Raw genomic sequence first — 16,787 nt, forward strand, 5'->3', positions numbered from 1 at the left:
TGCTTCTTATGGGGACCAGGGCCTGAGGAGGACTCGGCACCGTTCTCGGGCCGGAGCTGTGGGTGGCCAGCCGGCTGCAGCTGTGCGGGCTGGGAGTCTGCGGAGGACCTCCCTGACCTCTGTGCGCCCCGGGAGTGCGCAGGCGCCCAGCCCCACCCCCACTTCAGTGAGCAGCCAAGAATCGGGCAGTGCCCCCCATCCAGGGGCAGAGAACCCCGACGCGGACCCTACCCCCACGCAGAGGCAGCGGCCACTGTTCGGAGGGTCACAAGGCCACAGGGCCACAGGGCTGGCGGGGAGGGCGGGGAGGGCGCGGAGGCCCTGCCCCGGCATGACAGGTGTGTCTCCCACACAGCCCACACCCCACAGCAGCGGCCGTCTCCCTGCTGGTCTCCCCTGGAGCGCCTGGCTGGACAGTGGGCCCGGGCCACTTGATGCCCACAGGATGAGGAGGAGTCAGCCCAGCTCCTGCCTCCAGTGATGGGCATTTTCTGGTTGTTGGTGGTTCAAGTTTTTCTGTTTTAGTTCCTACCTCTTTAAAAATTATAAGAATAATTTAAGGCCGGGCGCGGTGGCTCAAGCCTGTAATCCCAGCACTTTGGGAGGCCGAGACGGGCGGATCACGAGGTCAGGAGATCGAGACCATCCTGGCGAACACGGTGAAACCCCGTCTCTACTAAAAAATACAAAAAACTAGCCGGACGAGGTGGCGGGCGCCTGTAGTCCCAGCTACTCGGGAGGCTGAGGCAGGAGAATGGCGTGAACCTGGGAGGCGGAGCTTGCAGTGAGCCGAGATCCGGCCACTGTACTCCAGCCTGGGCGACAGAGCGAGACTCCGTCTCAAAAAAAAAAAAAAAAAAAAAAAAAAAAAGAATAATTTAAAACCCCTCCGAGTTTGTACAAGTTGGTGGACTCTGCGGAGAACACCTACGTGGCTGTAAGGACTTCTGAGGATGACCCAGCCCCACGAAGCAGCGTACAGCATGCGCCACTGGGCCCCTCCCATCTCCTTAGGGAACCAAGAACCCTAGCACTCTCCAGGTGGCCCCCAAAGTGTGACCCGCTCCCGAAAGCAGCACCCCCCAGGTGGGTGGGCGAGGCCCTGCCCTGTGTCCCAGCTGGGTCCCTGCAGACATGCACAGTAACAACCCCAGCGCTGCAGAGGGGCAGTCGCTGCCGTTGCCGGATGAGTACTTCCCACATCCACTTGCCTGGGCACAGGAGCTCACCTGTGCCCTCCGGTGGGGCGCGGTGAGTCAGCAGTGCCCGGGGGGCTCCCGGATTTGCCTCCAGAGACAACAGGATGGAAGTCTGGTTCCGAGAATTTTATGTACCTGTGGGTAGTTGAGGTTAATTAGCTTCTACTAAAATGCACACACCAGGTGTCTATTTCTGGGTTCTGATAACTTCATGCACAGGTGCACCCACCACCCAGACCCAGAGCAGGCCGGGCTGTTTCCCCACGAAGCCCCTTTCCCACCAGCTCCCCACCCGCTAGTGGGCGTGCCCTGGGGGATTCTTGGCTTCCCTCCTTGCAGCTGGGTTTCTGTTCCTGCTGTGGGGATAGTGGTCCAGGTGGGTTTCTGTTCCTGCTGTGGGGATAGTGGTCCAGGTGGGTTTCTGTTCCTGCTGTGGGGATAGTGGTCCAGCTGGGTTTCTGTTCCTGCTGTGGGGATAGTGGTCCAGGTGGGTTTCTGTTCCTGCTGTGGGGATAGTGGTCCAGGTGGGTTTCTGTTCCTGCTGTGGGGATAGTGGTCCAGGTGGGTTTCTGTTCCTGCTGTGGGGATAGTGGTCCAGGTGGGTTTCTGTTCCTGCTGTGGGGATAGTGGTCCAGGTGGGTTTCTGTTCCTGCCTTGGGGATAGTGGCCTTCTCGCTGCTGAGAGGGCTTTGAACGCACAGCTGGATGGCGCCAGCCTTGGGCGGACATCAGTGAAACTGCCGCCAACAGCCTTGGCCTTTGGAGCATCCATCCCGAGGAGGACCTCGCAGGCTCCACTCTGGCCCCCTGGGCCTTCTCTCAGTGCCTCCTGGAGGCCCCCGCCTGGCGCCCCCACTCATCCTGCCCTTGTCTACAGCTATGTGAGCTGCAGACACAGGAGGACCCTGGGACGAAACTCCCTGCCCTGGCCCCCCTTGCCCCCTCACATGGCGCCCTGGCCCAGCTCATTCCCCTGCCTGCAGGGCTGGCGCTGTGAGCAGCTCTGGCGTCAGGGCTTGGTTTCTCCCTGGCGGACTGGCGCCTTCACAGCTGATTTATATTTGGAACACGGACGCCGTCTCCCTGGCCCCTCACACCGCGTCAGTGGCCCGACCTGTATTCCATTAGCTGATTAAACCTTTTCTCGTCCTTCATGTGTTAGAAATAGAAGTTGGCTGAATCCCCCAAGCTCTCACCAATAACATCTTTTTTGTCCCTTGTTTCCGTCTTCCTCTCTTTGACAATAAAAGTCTTCTCTCCTTCGTCAGAGACCCTGGCTGTCCTTCCGCCCCACCCAGCCCCCGGCCTCTGCCAGGGAAAGGCGTGCTCCCCACCCCACGCCAGGGAAAGGCGTGCTCCCCACCCCACGCCAGGGAAAGGTCTGCTCCCCACCCCACGCCAGGGAAAGGCGTGCTCCCCACCCCACGCCAGGGAAAGGCGTGCTCCCCACCCCACGCCAGGGAAAGGCGTGCTCCCCACCCCATGCCAGGGAAAGGCGTGCTCCCCACCCCATGCCAGGGAAAGGCGTGCTCCCCACCCCATGCCAGGGAAAGGCGTGCTCCCCACCCCATGCCAGGGAAAGGCGTGCTCCCCACCCCACGCAGCTTGTGGAGGCCCCAGAACCACCTGGGAAGGACGCTGTGGGGCCTGTGGGCTTGTTCAGCTGCTGGCTCAGCTCAGCTGGAACCTCCAAAATGAGGCCGAAGCTGCCTGAGGTAGGCTCCTGGTTTCCATGGGTCTTCGGGGCCATCGACCTACAGGTTGATTTTAGGGGTGAGACAACCCTTGAGTTCCCCCTGGGGCAGGGCCAGGGCCCCAGAACAAGAGGTGGCGTCTGGGGAGCTGCCTGTGGCAGGGAATGCTGCAGAGAGCGACAAAAGGTCAGTTCCCACCTCTCCCCAGACAGCCTCGGGCTGCACAGGAAAGTGCCACGGCGCCAGCAACACCTGACACTGATTCCCACCTCTGAACACACGATGCCATCCCTTCTCACGGTGAGGAGAACCTGTCAGAGCGACCCGGGCCCATACGCCATCCCTCCCCTGACACGGGGCAGCCCATGCCTTCCTGCCAGTGGCTGCAGTGGGCTGGGCGAGCGGCCCTCACCCCGTGGGAAGCAGTGGTTGCCTGCCTCGTATGGCTTCTGGGCAGGGGTTAAATCTCTCTGGACCACATGGCACTGCCTGGGCACTCCTTGGAGGGGCTTGAGGACCACTCCCCACTAGCCCCCCAGGCACTCCCAGGGTGGGGGGCTCTGATTTTTTTTTTTTTTTTTTTTTGAGACGGAGTCTAGCTCTGTCGCCCAGGCTGGAGTGCAGTGGCCGGATCTCAGCTCACTGCAAGCTCCGCCTCCCGGGTTTACGCCATTCTCCTGCCTCAGCCTCCCGAGTAGCGGGGACTACAGGCGCCCGCCACCTCGCCCGGCTAGTTTTTTGTGTTTTTAGTAGAGACGGGGTTTCACTGTGTTAGCCAGGATGGTCTCGATCTCCTGACCTCGTGATCCACCCGTCTCGGCCTCCCAAAGTGCTGGGATTACAGGCTTGAGCCACCGCGCCCGGCCTGGTGGGGGGCTCTGTTTAGCGCTGCTGGCTCTGGGCCACAAGCCACCCAGCTGGCTGGCAGCTCCACCACACCAGGGAGTGATTGGCATTTTTGGCAGGAAGAAGAGGGCAGCTGTGCCAGACCCGCAAGGTTTCACAGAATCAGAAAGTCCTTCCTGAGCTCCGTTCAACAAGAATCCAGAGGCTCAACTGGACCCATGAGGTTTCAGCTCCTGCCAAGGCTGGGAGCCCCAGGAGTTAGAGGGTGAGGGTCCTGCCCAGCTGGGAAGCCACATGGCCCAGTGGCCAGGACACGAGATGCCGTGGGGCAAGCACTCTGCCTCCGTGGGCCCTCCCTCCACAAAACATCAAAAATCCTATTTTACATCTGTGTTGATAAGAAGCCCAAATGTGCTAATATTATATATGAAAACATTTTATTTGACCTAAAATTTCTTTTTTCTTATGATTTAAAAGTAATTACAACAGTGTTGTGGGCCCTGAGCTGGCCTGGGGGAGACTGGGGGTTACCAAGGAGGTGGCGACTTGGGGGCCCCTAAAGGACCTGGAGGAGCTTGGCGACTGCAGTGGTGAGAACCAGGAGTTCTTAGGGTGACGGGCAGGAGGGGCAGGACGGTCCACCTGCTCAGGGGGCCCAGGTGGGCTGTGTGGGGTGCGTCCTGGCTCAAGAAAGAGCCTCGAGTGCTGGCCAGTGCACAGCCCCATGGAGGGGCAGGACTGTCCACCTGCTCAGGGGGCCCACGTGGGCTGCATCCTGGCTCAGGAAAGGGCCTCGAGTGATGGCCAGTGCACAGCCCTGTGGAGGGGGAGAATAATCCACCTGCTCAGGGGGCCCAGGTGGGCTGTGTGGGGTACGTCCCGGCTCAGGAAAGGGCCTGGAGTGCTGGCCAGTGCACAGCCCCGGGGCAGGTGGGTGGGGTTGCTGATTGATGCTCAGATCCTGCCCACATGACCCTGGATACCTGGAGTTAGGGCACAGCCAGGCTGAAGGTGAGTTTTGCATGTGCTTGGACTCCCCAGGATCAGGTGAGCAGGGACAGTGACCAAGTCTGCCCGTCAGGGTCATGTGAGTGGTGACTGTGATGTCTGCACCAGCTTTTGGGGAAGGTGTGTGGCCTCACACCCAAAGTGGGGAAGAAGCTTTGGTGCGGCCTGGAAGGTTCCTGAGCCTTCACTGCCCTTCAGGGAGCCTAGGAGGGGCTTGGGGACTGGGGCAGGTGTGGTCTCCACTTGGGACCCAGATGCATCCCAGTGCAGGCAGCGAGGCCAGCAGGCAGAGGTGGGGGAGTGTCCTCGCCGTGTGACTCTGGCCCGTCCTCAGCCACGGGGGGTCCTGTGTAGGCGGCTGTCCCAGGCCCACTCCTCCTTTCTGAGCTCCAGAATCGATTTCCTGGTGGAGGTGTGAGGGCGTGGCGCAGCTGTCTCTGAACCTGCTGCAGGTTCTGGCCCGAGTGCCTGGACGCCAGACACCCACGAGCCCTGCGTCAGACCCGCCTGCCTTGGCAGCCTGGGACTCACCTCTTGTTTGTCCTTCGACTGGAGCTGGCCCTGAGCCAGTTTCTACAAAGAGTCTGTCGCTTCGATGGGACTTTTCCCCGGCGCTGGCTGGACGTCCATTCACCACCCTGCACCCACGTCCCTCCCACTCAGCCTGGAGCTCTGCGCCCAAGTGCTGCGTCTTCAGGGTGTCTCTGCCAAACTCCACTCGAATCAGGGAATCAGGGCTCCCGCTGCCACAGTGTGCATTCCTAGCCCGGGGCCCTCCCTGCCCTGACACTCCCAATCCAGACGGGGTTCTCTCCACCCTGGCCTGCAGCTCCTGGAGAGGGGAGGTGCTCTTGTGCACAGCACCCCTGGGGTGTGGGTGCTTCTGGGATGTGGGTGCCCCTGGGATGTCAGCGCCCCTGGGATGTGGGTGCCCCTGGGAGCAGTCGCCCCTGGGATGTCCGTGCTATGCGGTGCCCCTGGGATGCGGGTGCCTCTGGGATGTTGGTGCCCCTGGGATGCGGGTGCCTCTGGGACGTGGGTGCCCCTGGGATGCAGGCGCCCTTGGGATGCTGGTGTCCCTGGGATGTGAGTGCCCTTGAGATGCTGGCGCCCGGGGATGCGTGTGTCTCTGGGATGTCTGTACCCTTGGAATGTGGGTGCCTCTGGAATGTGGACAACCCTGGGATGCGGGTGCCTCTGGGACGTTGGTGCCTCTGGGATGTGGGTGCCCCTGGGATGCAGGCGCCCTTGGGATGCTGGTGTTCCTGGGATGTGAGTGCCCTTGAGATGCTGGCGCCCTGGGATGCACGTGTCTCTGGGATGTCTGTACCCTTGGAATGTGGGTGCCCCCGGGATGTGGGTGCCTCTGGAATGTGGACAACCCTGGGATGTGGGTGCCTCTGGGATGTGCATGCCCCTGGGATGCAGATGCCTCTGGGATGTTGGTGCCTCTGGGATGTAGATGCCCCTGGGATGCGGGTGACCTTGCCTCTGACATCCTTCCCAGTGGGCAGATTCAGCCACTTGGCCTTTGGCCACTTGTGTAAACTCTGGCCACAGCTTCATTTCAATGTGAGCCAAGGAGAGCTTCCTGGTGGCAGGGACTGGGAAGGCACAGTGGAAGCCCTACACACTGCAAGGTTCTGCCTGAAGGTACCAGTACTGAATGGAGAGTCGAGGTGCATGAACGGTGGGTGTGATGGCATGCAAAGCCAGCAGCCCTGTTCCAGAACTTTCTTCAGGTTCCTGCATGGGCCTAAGACCTCTGGTGCCAGCTGCACCCTCCTTGTTGGGCATCTGGCCATTGGGGGGGCAGTTGGAATGTGAGGCTGGGCTTCAGCTGCAGCAGACACATGCCCAATGCCAGCCACCAGCTTCCACATTCATTCATTCGTTCCACACACATTCTCGGAGGTCCTCTGTGCTGCCAGGGCAGGCTGGGTGTGTGAAAAATAGGCCTGAAGGTACAAAACGGCTCAAGCATGACAATGTTCTCCACCCCTGTGGTCCCAGATGGGGTCCCTGCCTAACTGGTGGCTGAGCCCCACCATCTCCTGAGCCTGATGGAGACACAGTTGCCTCTAAAAGCCTCTGAAAGTGGAGTGGACTGCGTCTCTCCTGCCAAGTGCTGCTGGTAAGAACCAGTCTCAGGGCCACACAGGTCCAAGGCTTTCTGGATGGCAGTCACATCCCTGCCAGACTCCCCACGGGGTGCAGGAGGAGCTGGTCATGGTCTCCACCCCATTCCAGGTGCTTTCACTGCCCTACAGCAAGGACCGCAGGCTCCACCCCATTCCAGGTGCTTTTGCCACCCTGCAGCTGTGACCACAGGGGGAGAAGGGCAGGATGCCACCCTAGGAGTGCACATCTGGCAGGGGACAAATCCCAGATGGCGAAGACGGGGCAGGAGGCCCGGCAGCACTGGGAGGGTGGGGACGAGCGAGTAGGAGGTGACGCCGCAGTCCCAGGGGAATCTCTGTGGGAGACAGGCCCATGCGCCATGCCATTCAGTGAGTGCGAAGCCAGGTGTGAACTGTAGCAGACATGAAGGGAAGGCAGTGACGAATTCTCACCTCCCTCGTCAGACACCTGCTTGGATTTGAACGTGGGCTCAGAGAAGGCCTTGGGTAAGGAGGGTCAACGTGAGGTGGGCGTTGGACCTGCACTGTCTGGCACAGCAAGGCCACTGACAGGGTCTCTGGGGCGATCACTGGTGGCCTGCACCCAGACAGATTTCAGAATTGCTGTGGGCCAGTGGCCACTAGCACCCGTGCCCCTTTTTGGAGTAGGGAGTGCTATTTGTAGCTATTCTATCCCGTTGTAGACTAAGGGGATCCACACCTGTGAAGCCTCAGCCTCACCTGGACCCCATATGGATGATGAGATCATGCACTTGGAGTGATATTCTGGGGGATGCACCGGGGCTTTGAGCAGGGTGAGTGCACCCTACATGCCAGCACGTGATTCACTGTGGCCAGTATGTTCCCCAGAGACAGCTGCCACAGCCCTCATCCCATAATGGGGCCCAGAGTCCAGTGCGCCCCACGGCCCGGCTGACGGGCAGCACACAGCAGAGCCGCCTGTCCTTGGGAACTGGCTTATGGCCGCCCCTTCCTGCTGTCTAGAAGCTCCTGCCACGCAGGAAGTCCACCTACCCGAGAACCCCCTGCTGGGTGGAGCCCAGGCTCATGGAGAGGCCTGGGGGGTGGGCTTCCATGTGGGGAGAGGGAGCCCAGGGTCGGGGGTACACCAGACAAGCAAGTGAGAAGGAGGCCGCCTTGGAAGGGGACCGTCTGCCCAACCTAGCCTTTTTTTTTTTTTGAGACGGAGTCTTGCTCTGTTGCCCAGGCTGGAGTGCAGTGGCACGATCTTGGCTCACTGCAAGCTCCGCCTCCCGGGTTCACGCCATTCTCCTGCCTCAGCCTCCCGAGTAGCTGGGACTACAGGCGCCCGCCACTGCGCCCGGCTAATTTTTTGTATTTTTAGTAGAGACGGGGTTTCACCGTGGTCTTGATCTCCTGACCTCGTGATTCGCCCGCCTCAGCCTCCCAAAGTGCTGGGATTACAGGTGTGAGCCACTGCACCTGGCCCAGCCCAGCCTTTTTAACTGAGCAAGTCCCTCAGCTGCTTTAGGGGTCAACGTTATGTGGTTAGGGACAGCAGGAGCCCCTGGGAAGGACCGTGACATTGTACAGAGCAAGCAGGAGGGGCCCTGAGGGCCTCCTGGGTACTCCGCACAGACGTGAGGTTACCAAGGCTTCTGACTCTGCACGGTCTTTGGTAAACCCCTGGTATTTTTCTGGAGAGTATGGTGGGCGCGGCTCTGGGGAGGGAGTCATGGCCCTCAGAGAAGGTACCTGGTAACAAGAGCAGGTGCCTCCTTTCCAAAACCAAAACAGCGTGAGTCTCTGTACCCTGCAGTGGGGAAACTCTGTGTGACTCACTGCAAGCAGGGGTGGTGTGCACCAGTTCCACTGACAACAATAGGGTCTAAGGATCCCTTTATCTTAACTCACACCACCAAACTTGGAAAGGTAAGACCAGGCTGTGAAAATTAGAGATAAAGAAGTTTTTAAATGGAAGTGGTAGAGAATTCGCACAAAATTCTCCCCTCTGTAAGGTTTGTCATATCTTGATACACATTTCAGTTTTCAAAGTAAATAGACCAGTGTTCAAAAACTGTGTTCCTTCTCTCCATTGAAAATAGACTGTGGCGATTATTTGTCACCAATTTGACTTGACAGCACTTGGGAAACCAGCTGGATGCCTTTTGCAGGGACAGTTACTCAGATTTTTTAAACTGACTTTTTTCTTTTCCTTCTTTTTTTTTAAAAATGATATAATACGAATACATGTGCATGACAAAATTTAAACATAAGGGAAGTAAAATTTGAGATACAAGTTTTTCTTTCCCCATCCCTACAAACTCTGGTTCCATTCCCCACTGGAACCTTGCAGAACATGTATGTGCAGAACCAAAGGGCGTGTGTGTGTGTGTGTGCATGTGTGCCTGTGTGCACACCTGTGCACATGTATACTTTTAACACATCAATGAGATTACACTATGCAATATTGCTCTGCATCTTGGCATATTGAATAAATAATACATTGAAGAGATCTTTTCAAATTAATACAAACAGACTCAACTCATTCTTTTGTATCCTAATTTTTGTTGTTATTGTCTTGTCAGTGAAATAGATATACACAACTTCTTGTGGACTCACAGTTCCATTAGAGTTTGCTGTGTTTGGAGGCCATGTTCTTAGGTGCATATGGCTTCATCACAGTCATTCCTCATGTCCACAGTTTTTGTCCATCACAGTTTTTGTCTTGCTGGTGAGTCATTCCTCTTAACATCTTTAACGTTCATGATGCTTTTTGCCTTTAAGTCTATTTCATGGGACAGTCATAGCAATTCAGTACCTTTCTAACGGGTAATATTGGTTTTATATTTTCTTTCACTTTATTTTAAATCTTCCTGTGTCCTATGTCAGCATGTCTCTTCTGAAAAACACGTATTTATAAAATATTAAAGGTACATACATACAATGTAGAAAGTGCAATCAACACAGGAGAAGTAAAGAATTCGAATCACCCCAAGCTTCCCTCCCCATGCAATAAATAGTAACAGTTTCTTGCAGATCCCTCTAGAAAACTCTGTCAACAAAAACATAATGTAATTTTAGGTGCTATGAAGCAATGGTCCCCAACCTTTTTGGCACCAGGAACCAGTCTCATGGAAGACAATTTTTCCACAGATGAGGGGTGGCACGGGGCTATGGTTTCAGGATTTCAGGACAAAACTGTTCCCTCTCAGATTATCAGGCATTAGATTCTCATAAGGAGAATCAAACTGCTTCTCACGGTTTCCCCTATTGCTGTTTAGGTGTTGCTTTCAGTGCTGTTTAACAGCCACTCATTCTTCTCTCCAGGTGCTTTTATAATCTCTTTGTCTTTGAGAATCTCCAGTACGACAGATGTATCCAGATGTGGTTTTCTTCAAACACACTCTGCTTAGATTCTCTGAAGCTTCAGAGTCTGAGGAATGGTACCTTTCCATTCACATCTCTTCCCTATTACCTTGGCCCATTTAATCCACTTTTTCCCCCCCTAGAGCCCCAGTTAGGCCATGTGGGGCCATTTTACTCCATCACAATGCCAACCACTAAAGAAAACTTGTTTTTCACCCTTTGTCTGTGTTGCATTCTGGGTGACTTCTTCAAATATATCTTCCAGTTCGCTAATTTTATATGTATTTGCATCTAATTTGCTGCTTAGCCGATTCATTGTTTTCAAATTCATTTATTCTTTTTTATTCCTAAGATGTTTCTCATATCTGCCTCCTCAATTCTGACGGTGTGGCAGGGTGCGGTGGCTCACACCTTTAATTCCAGCACTTTGGGAGGCTGTGGCGGGTGGATCACCTAAGGTCAGGAGTTTGAGATCCGCCTGGCCAACATGATGAAACCCCGTCTTTATACATATGTAACAAACCTGCACGTTATGTACATGTACCCTACAACTTAAAGTCTAATAATAATAAATAAATTAAAAAAAAATACAAACATTAGGTAGGCGTGGTGGCACGTGCCTGTTCCCAGCTACACAGGAGGCTGCAGGAGGCTGAGGCAGGAGAATCGCTTGAACCCGGGAGGTGGAGGTTGCAGTGAGCCCAGATCGCGCCACTGCACTCCAGGCTGGCCACAGAGTGAGACTCCATCTAAAAACAAACAATTCTGATGGTGTCTTGTCCACCTATTTTTAACACCACGTTTAGTTCTTTAATGGGTCACGACCCTCCCAGGCCCAGGCTGGGCCGCTGTCTTCCTCGTCTCCCCTTGAGGCCGGGGACGTGCAGGAGCGGGGCCTTCGCACGGAGTTCTCCAGCGGACTTCTTCCCTTCTCGCCTTTTCTTTTTTTATTTTTAATTTTCCCGTTCCACCCAGACCCCTCCGGCGCGCGGGGAAGGTCCCCAGGCTGCGGGTCCCGCGCGGGCCGGGCCGCGTTCTCAGGCGGGACAGCCGCGTGTCGGTCACGGTGCTGCGCGTTCTCTGGGGACGGACGAGTCTTCAGGTCCAACCTGCCCGGTGGGAAGCGCAGACACCGGTTTTCTCGAAAAAGTCCTCGTTCCGCTTCCCGCACTGGTAGGAAAGCGGGGGAGACAGAAGGGGGCCCAGCGTCCTGGACCAGGCGGAACCACGGGGGCCGCTCCGGGTCCGGGTGCGACCCCGCGTCGGGGAAGGAGGCCCGAGGGCGCGGCCGCCCGCTCCCAGGTTTCCCTCCCTCTCGGCCCCGGCCGCCTCTGAGGTTCCGGACCAAGCCCGGTGCCCGCGGCCCGCAGCAGCCCTCGCTCTGGAGCCAGCGGGGAGGGCGGGGACGCGGCTGCCGAGAGCTCAGTGCCCGCCCCGGGAGCGCGAGGGGCGCAGGGACCGCGGGGAGGGCTCCGGCCGGCAGCGGCGGCTCCCAGCGGACCTAGGACGGAAAAGGGCCCCGGACGGGGGGGCTGGGCCAGGAGGGGGCGGGGCGGAGACAGGAGGGGCGGGGCGGAGCCTGAGACACCCCGCCCCCCACCTCCGCCTCGGGCCCGCCCCTCCCCCAGGCTCCTGCCCCAGGGCAAACCCGGGGGTCTCCCAAGGCTCTGTGGGGGACCCCGGGGAGGTCGCCCTGGCACGGGACACTGCCACGGCGTAGGGCCCGAGAGGTCTGGGGCGGTCGGGCTTCGTGCTGAGCACCGCCCGGGTGCAGGGAGCCTCGGTGCTGGGGAAGCGCGCGCCTGGGGGAGAGGCGGGGCGGGGGCGGCGGGGGTCCCCGGGGCACCCACGGCGGGCGGGCGAGGCGGCGGCTTCCACTCGCAGGGAGCGGGGGTTTCGCACAGAGGACGGCGCCCGGCTTGAAGTTTGGGAAATTCTGATGTCCCGCCCACGCGGGAGGCGCTGGGGCATTTCCAGGCAGTGATAGGGCCGGGCCGCGTGGGGACCCCGGGGCAGATGCGCGCCAAGCCTGGGACGCGCCTCCCAGGCCCTGCCCGAGAAACCCTTGCATGCGCGGGCACACACACACAGATACACACAACACTCCATGTGGACACACACAGATACACACAACACTCCATGTGGACACACACACAGATACACACACACAGCACACATAGACACACAACACTCCACATAGGCACACACACAGATACACAGGTACACACAACACTCTATATGGACACACACACAGATACACACACAGTACACATAGACACAACACTCCACATAGGCACACACACAGATACACAGGTACACACAACACTCCATATGGACACACACACAGATACACACACATAGTACACATAGACACACAACACTCCACATAGGCACACACACAGATACACAGGTGCACACAACACTCTATATGGACACACACACACAGATACACACACAGTACACATAGACAACACTCCACATAGGCACACACACAGATACACAGGTACACACAACACTCCATATGGACACACACAGAGATATACTACACATAGACACACACAGATACAACACTCCACATAGACACACACCGTGCACAAACCACACACACACACAACACTCCGCCCTAACTCCACCCTGAGGGCCGGAATTTGAAGTAAAACCTGTGGCCAGCATGTCCTGTGGAAGGGGAAACCAGGGCATAGGTGGAAATCGCCCTAAAGCAGCATATGCCCAGTAACCTAAAACTGTAATAACATTTACATGTGGTCCCCCCGCACCGGGCTTTTCTTAATGAAGTATGGGTAAAAATATGCAGTTTAATTTTAGCTATATCATCATAAACTGCCAATCAAATGACATCACTCGGTCACTCAGACACAGCCCAAACCTCCTCCTCACACACCCCACAGAAGCACCTTGAACTCTGTAACCAGGTGCTGAGGTCACTTCACAGAAATCAGCCTGCACACCCTCTGAGAGAGTATTACGGCAAATTTCAATCATCCTTGCTTTAAGCTTACATTTTGGTGTTTGCAGTTCTTTGCTCACTGTCACAAGAACCAGATTGCTGGGTCAGAGCTCTGGCTCTGTGGATCTCGTCGGTTAAAAAATCCATCCACCTTCCTGGCTAACATGGTGAAACCTCGTCTCTACTAAAAATACATAAAATTAGCCTGGCGTTGTGGCGGGCGCCTGTAGTCCCAGCTACTTGGGAGGCTGAGGCAGGAGAATGGCGAGAACCCGGGAGGCAGAACTTGCAGTGAGCCGAGATCTCACCACTCACTCCAGCCTTAGCGACAGAGCGAGACTCAGTCTAAAAAAAAAAAAAATTCCATCCAAACACAGAAATCCCAGTAACACACACACAACAACACAACACACCACGTGGACATACAACACGCACATGCACAACACTCACGATGACAGTGCTTGAAATAGAAGAAAACTATGCGTCCACGTTTCTGTCAGTCAACTGTGGACCGCCCATGGCCACCCATCCATAGGGCCTGGTTGAGGTCACACGGGGTCCCCGTCAATAGCGCAAGAAAATCATCAGCCAACTTTGTTTGGGAACAAGGGTGCAAAAATCTAAACTTACAGAAATCACTACACGAGTCTGACAGTGATTCAAAGATAACGCCCGGCGATCAGATAGATAGGAGTGCAGGAGTGCAGGGCAGGCTGACAGGGAAACCTGCACCTGTTAAGGCAGGAAAATTGGGTCTGGAGGCAGGGAGCATAAGGCGGTTCACACTTCAGCTAAGACAGGAAATACCCTCTCCATAGGGCGTGGGCCAAGTAAATGACTTTGTAACTTCACTTCATCCTCTCCAGTTACATAGGGCGTACCCCCAAGAAGCCAATGGAATCCCCTAGAGGGTATTTCAACTCCCAGAAATTCTGTAATGGGGGCTCTTGAGCCCCTATGCTTGGCTGCGGCTCCCACACTGTGGCAGGTGCTTTCATTTTCAATCAGTTCCTTCATTCGTTGCTTTGTGCATTTTGTCCAATTCTTTGTTGAGGACGCCAAGAACCTGTACACCCTCCACCGTTAACACTGTGACGCCTAGGTTTACGCCCAGCAGCACCCCATGGCCCCGTCACCCCACAGCCCCATCGCCCCATGGCCCCATCGTTTGAGCACTGACGGCTGCTCCGCCCTGGGATGCGCCTGCCGTGCTCATTGATTTAAACGTCAGTGAGGTGATTGATTCCAATCGTGCTTACACTTGCTAGTATTTTCCTTGCATGCTGATATGGGTTGGCTGTGTCCACACCTAAATCTCAACTTGAATTGTAGCTCCCCGAATTCCCACGTGTTGTGGGAGGGACCCAGGGGGAGGTAATTGAATCACAGGGGCCAGTCGTTCCCGTGCTATTCTCGTGAGAGTGAATAAGGCTCACGAGATCTGATGGGTTTATCAGGGGTTTCTGCTTTTCCTTCTTCCGCATTTTCTCTTGCTGCTGCCATGATTCTGAGGCCTCCCCAGCCATGTGGAACTGTAAGTCCAATTAAACCTTTTTTCTTCCTAATCTCAGGTATGTCTTTGTCAGTGGCATGAAAAGGGACTAATACACATGCTTTATTGGTGACCAGGAGATGTTTTAAATTTTTCTATATGATTGTGGATTTCTCTGCTTCTCTCTTGGACTCTGCAACTTTGTCTTCTGTAGTTTGAGGCTGGCATCTTCCCGTGGTCTGGGCCCCATGCCACCAGCTGACCCTGGTCTGCTGAGCCCCTTGCCCGTGGTTCCTCTGCTTGGTGTTAATGCTGACACCCCAGCTTTCCAGAACTCCCTCTCCATTTATCCTTCTGTGGCCTTACATTGAGGGCTTGTCTCCTGCAGGATCCAGTCTGACCATCTTTATGTTTGAATTGAACTTTCTGGTTCTTTTATTTTGATTTCATTATCTGGGTTTGAATTCTGGAATTATGAATTGTTTTCTGTTTTTCCTACCTGTTCCCTGTTCCTTCTTCTCTCTTCTTCTGGCTTCTTTCAGATCAATTATTTTTTATTCCATGTTTATCCTCTCCTAGCCTGCCAGTTATAAGTTACTGTTCATTCAGTAGTTATCCATGTTAAAGTCCAGTGTAAATTCTTCCTGCCGTCTCTTACCAGACCACCAAAGATTTAGATTCCCCTTTTATTCCATCCCACCCTTTGTTCTGTTGTTCTTACGTATTTTAACTCTACTTACATGTCAAACTCTGAAAATCACTATTGTTATTATTTTCTTTTTCATTTTTTTCAGGGTCTTGCTCTGTCACCCAGGCTGGAGTGCAGTGGCACCATCACAGCTCACTGCAGCCTCCAACTCCCAGGCTCCAACAATCCTCCCACCTCAGCCTCCCCAGTAGCCAGGACTACAGGCATACACGACCATGCCAGCCTAATTTTTAAAAATTTTTGGTAGAGACAGTGTCTCACTGTGTTGCCCAGGCTGGTCTCAAACTCCTGGGCTCAAGTGATCCTCCTGCCTCTGCCTCCTAAAGTGCTGGAACTGCAGGTGTGAGCCCCTGTGCCGGGCACATTATCATTATTTTCTACCATGTGTGCGTCTGTGTATTCACTCCCGCTTCCCGGCTCTGCGTTCCTTCCTTTATCCCCAAGCTCCCACCCCACCTGGGGGGTCATTTCCCTTCCACCCTATGAGCCCCTCATCATGGGCGCAGGTCTCTGGGTGGCCGCTCCCCTGCCTGCCCGGGGTCGCCTCCCTCCACTCCCCTGCCCATCTGGGTTCACCTCCCTCCACTCCTCTGCCCGCCCGGGATCACCTCCCTCCACTCCCCTGCCTGCCGGGGGTCACCTCCCTCCACTCCCCTGCCTGCCCAGGGTCACCTCCCTCCACTCCCCTGCCTGCCCGGGGTCACCTCTCTCCACTCCCCTGCCTGCCCGGGGTCACCTCTCTCCACTCCCCTGCCTGCCCGGGGTCACCTCCCTCCATTCCCCTGCCCCCACCCCACTGTAGCTTCTCTGTGTTGCTTCTTCTCCTTCACCTTTTGTGGTTGATTTTCGTCTTGTAGCCCTTGGCATTTTTGGTTGAGTGACAGACGTTCATAGGACAGGTCTCAGAGGCCATCTCAGGCCACCAGTGGTGCCGTCTCCAGGGAGTCGAGTGGCGCTCACTCCTGTGGCCACCCAGGGAGGGAGACCCCTGCGACCCAGCGGCAGACTCTGGGAGGGTCAGGTCAGGCTGATTCCCCTTCAGGGTTCCCATCAACAGCTGAGGGGCTTCTCAGCTTCTCGGGGCCCCTCTTTCGTTTCCTTTGGCCCCATGAGTGCTGAGAGCCGAGGCCAGCTCCCATGGCTCACCTCGGCTTTTGCTTCCCCAGTGATTGGTCAGCCCGGATCCACGCTGCCCCAAGCGTCAGCCCATCATCTTTACTTTTCCCTTCTTTCAGACCTTGGCCCCCCAAATCCTCACTGCTTTAGGAATTCTCCATTGATTTTGAACAGACATTTTAAGATAGTTTTTTCTAGCTTCTGTTGTTGTTTTTAATGGGAGAGTTGGTCAGCGTCTGCTAGAAGAGAGCTACGTCTATGGAACCTTAGACTTGTTCGTGCTT

At 55.9% G+C, this 16,787-nt stretch overlaps 1 long non-coding RNA gene across 1 annotated transcript; it reads right to left on the reverse strand.

Moving 5' to 3' along the window:
- Positions 1-9,400: 9,400 nt before the first annotated feature.
- On the reverse strand, positions 9,401-11,710 carry LOC140710511 (uncharacterized). Its single transcript, XR_012091590.1, has 2 exons — positions 10,814-11,710; positions 9,401-9,751 (listed from the first exon to the last, which is right to left on the reverse strand). It is a non-coding gene; the product is annotated as an uncharacterized lncRNA (long non-coding RNA).
- Positions 11,711-16,787: the final 5,077 nt, after the last annotated feature.

The sequence above is a fragment of the Chlorocebus sabaeus genome, chromosome 2, assembly GCF_047675955.1.
Source record: "Chlorocebus sabaeus isolate Y175 chromosome 2, mChlSab1.0.hap1, whole genome shotgun sequence".
Taxonomy (NCBI): Eukaryota; Metazoa; Chordata; class Mammalia; order Primates; family Cercopithecidae; genus Chlorocebus; species Chlorocebus sabaeus.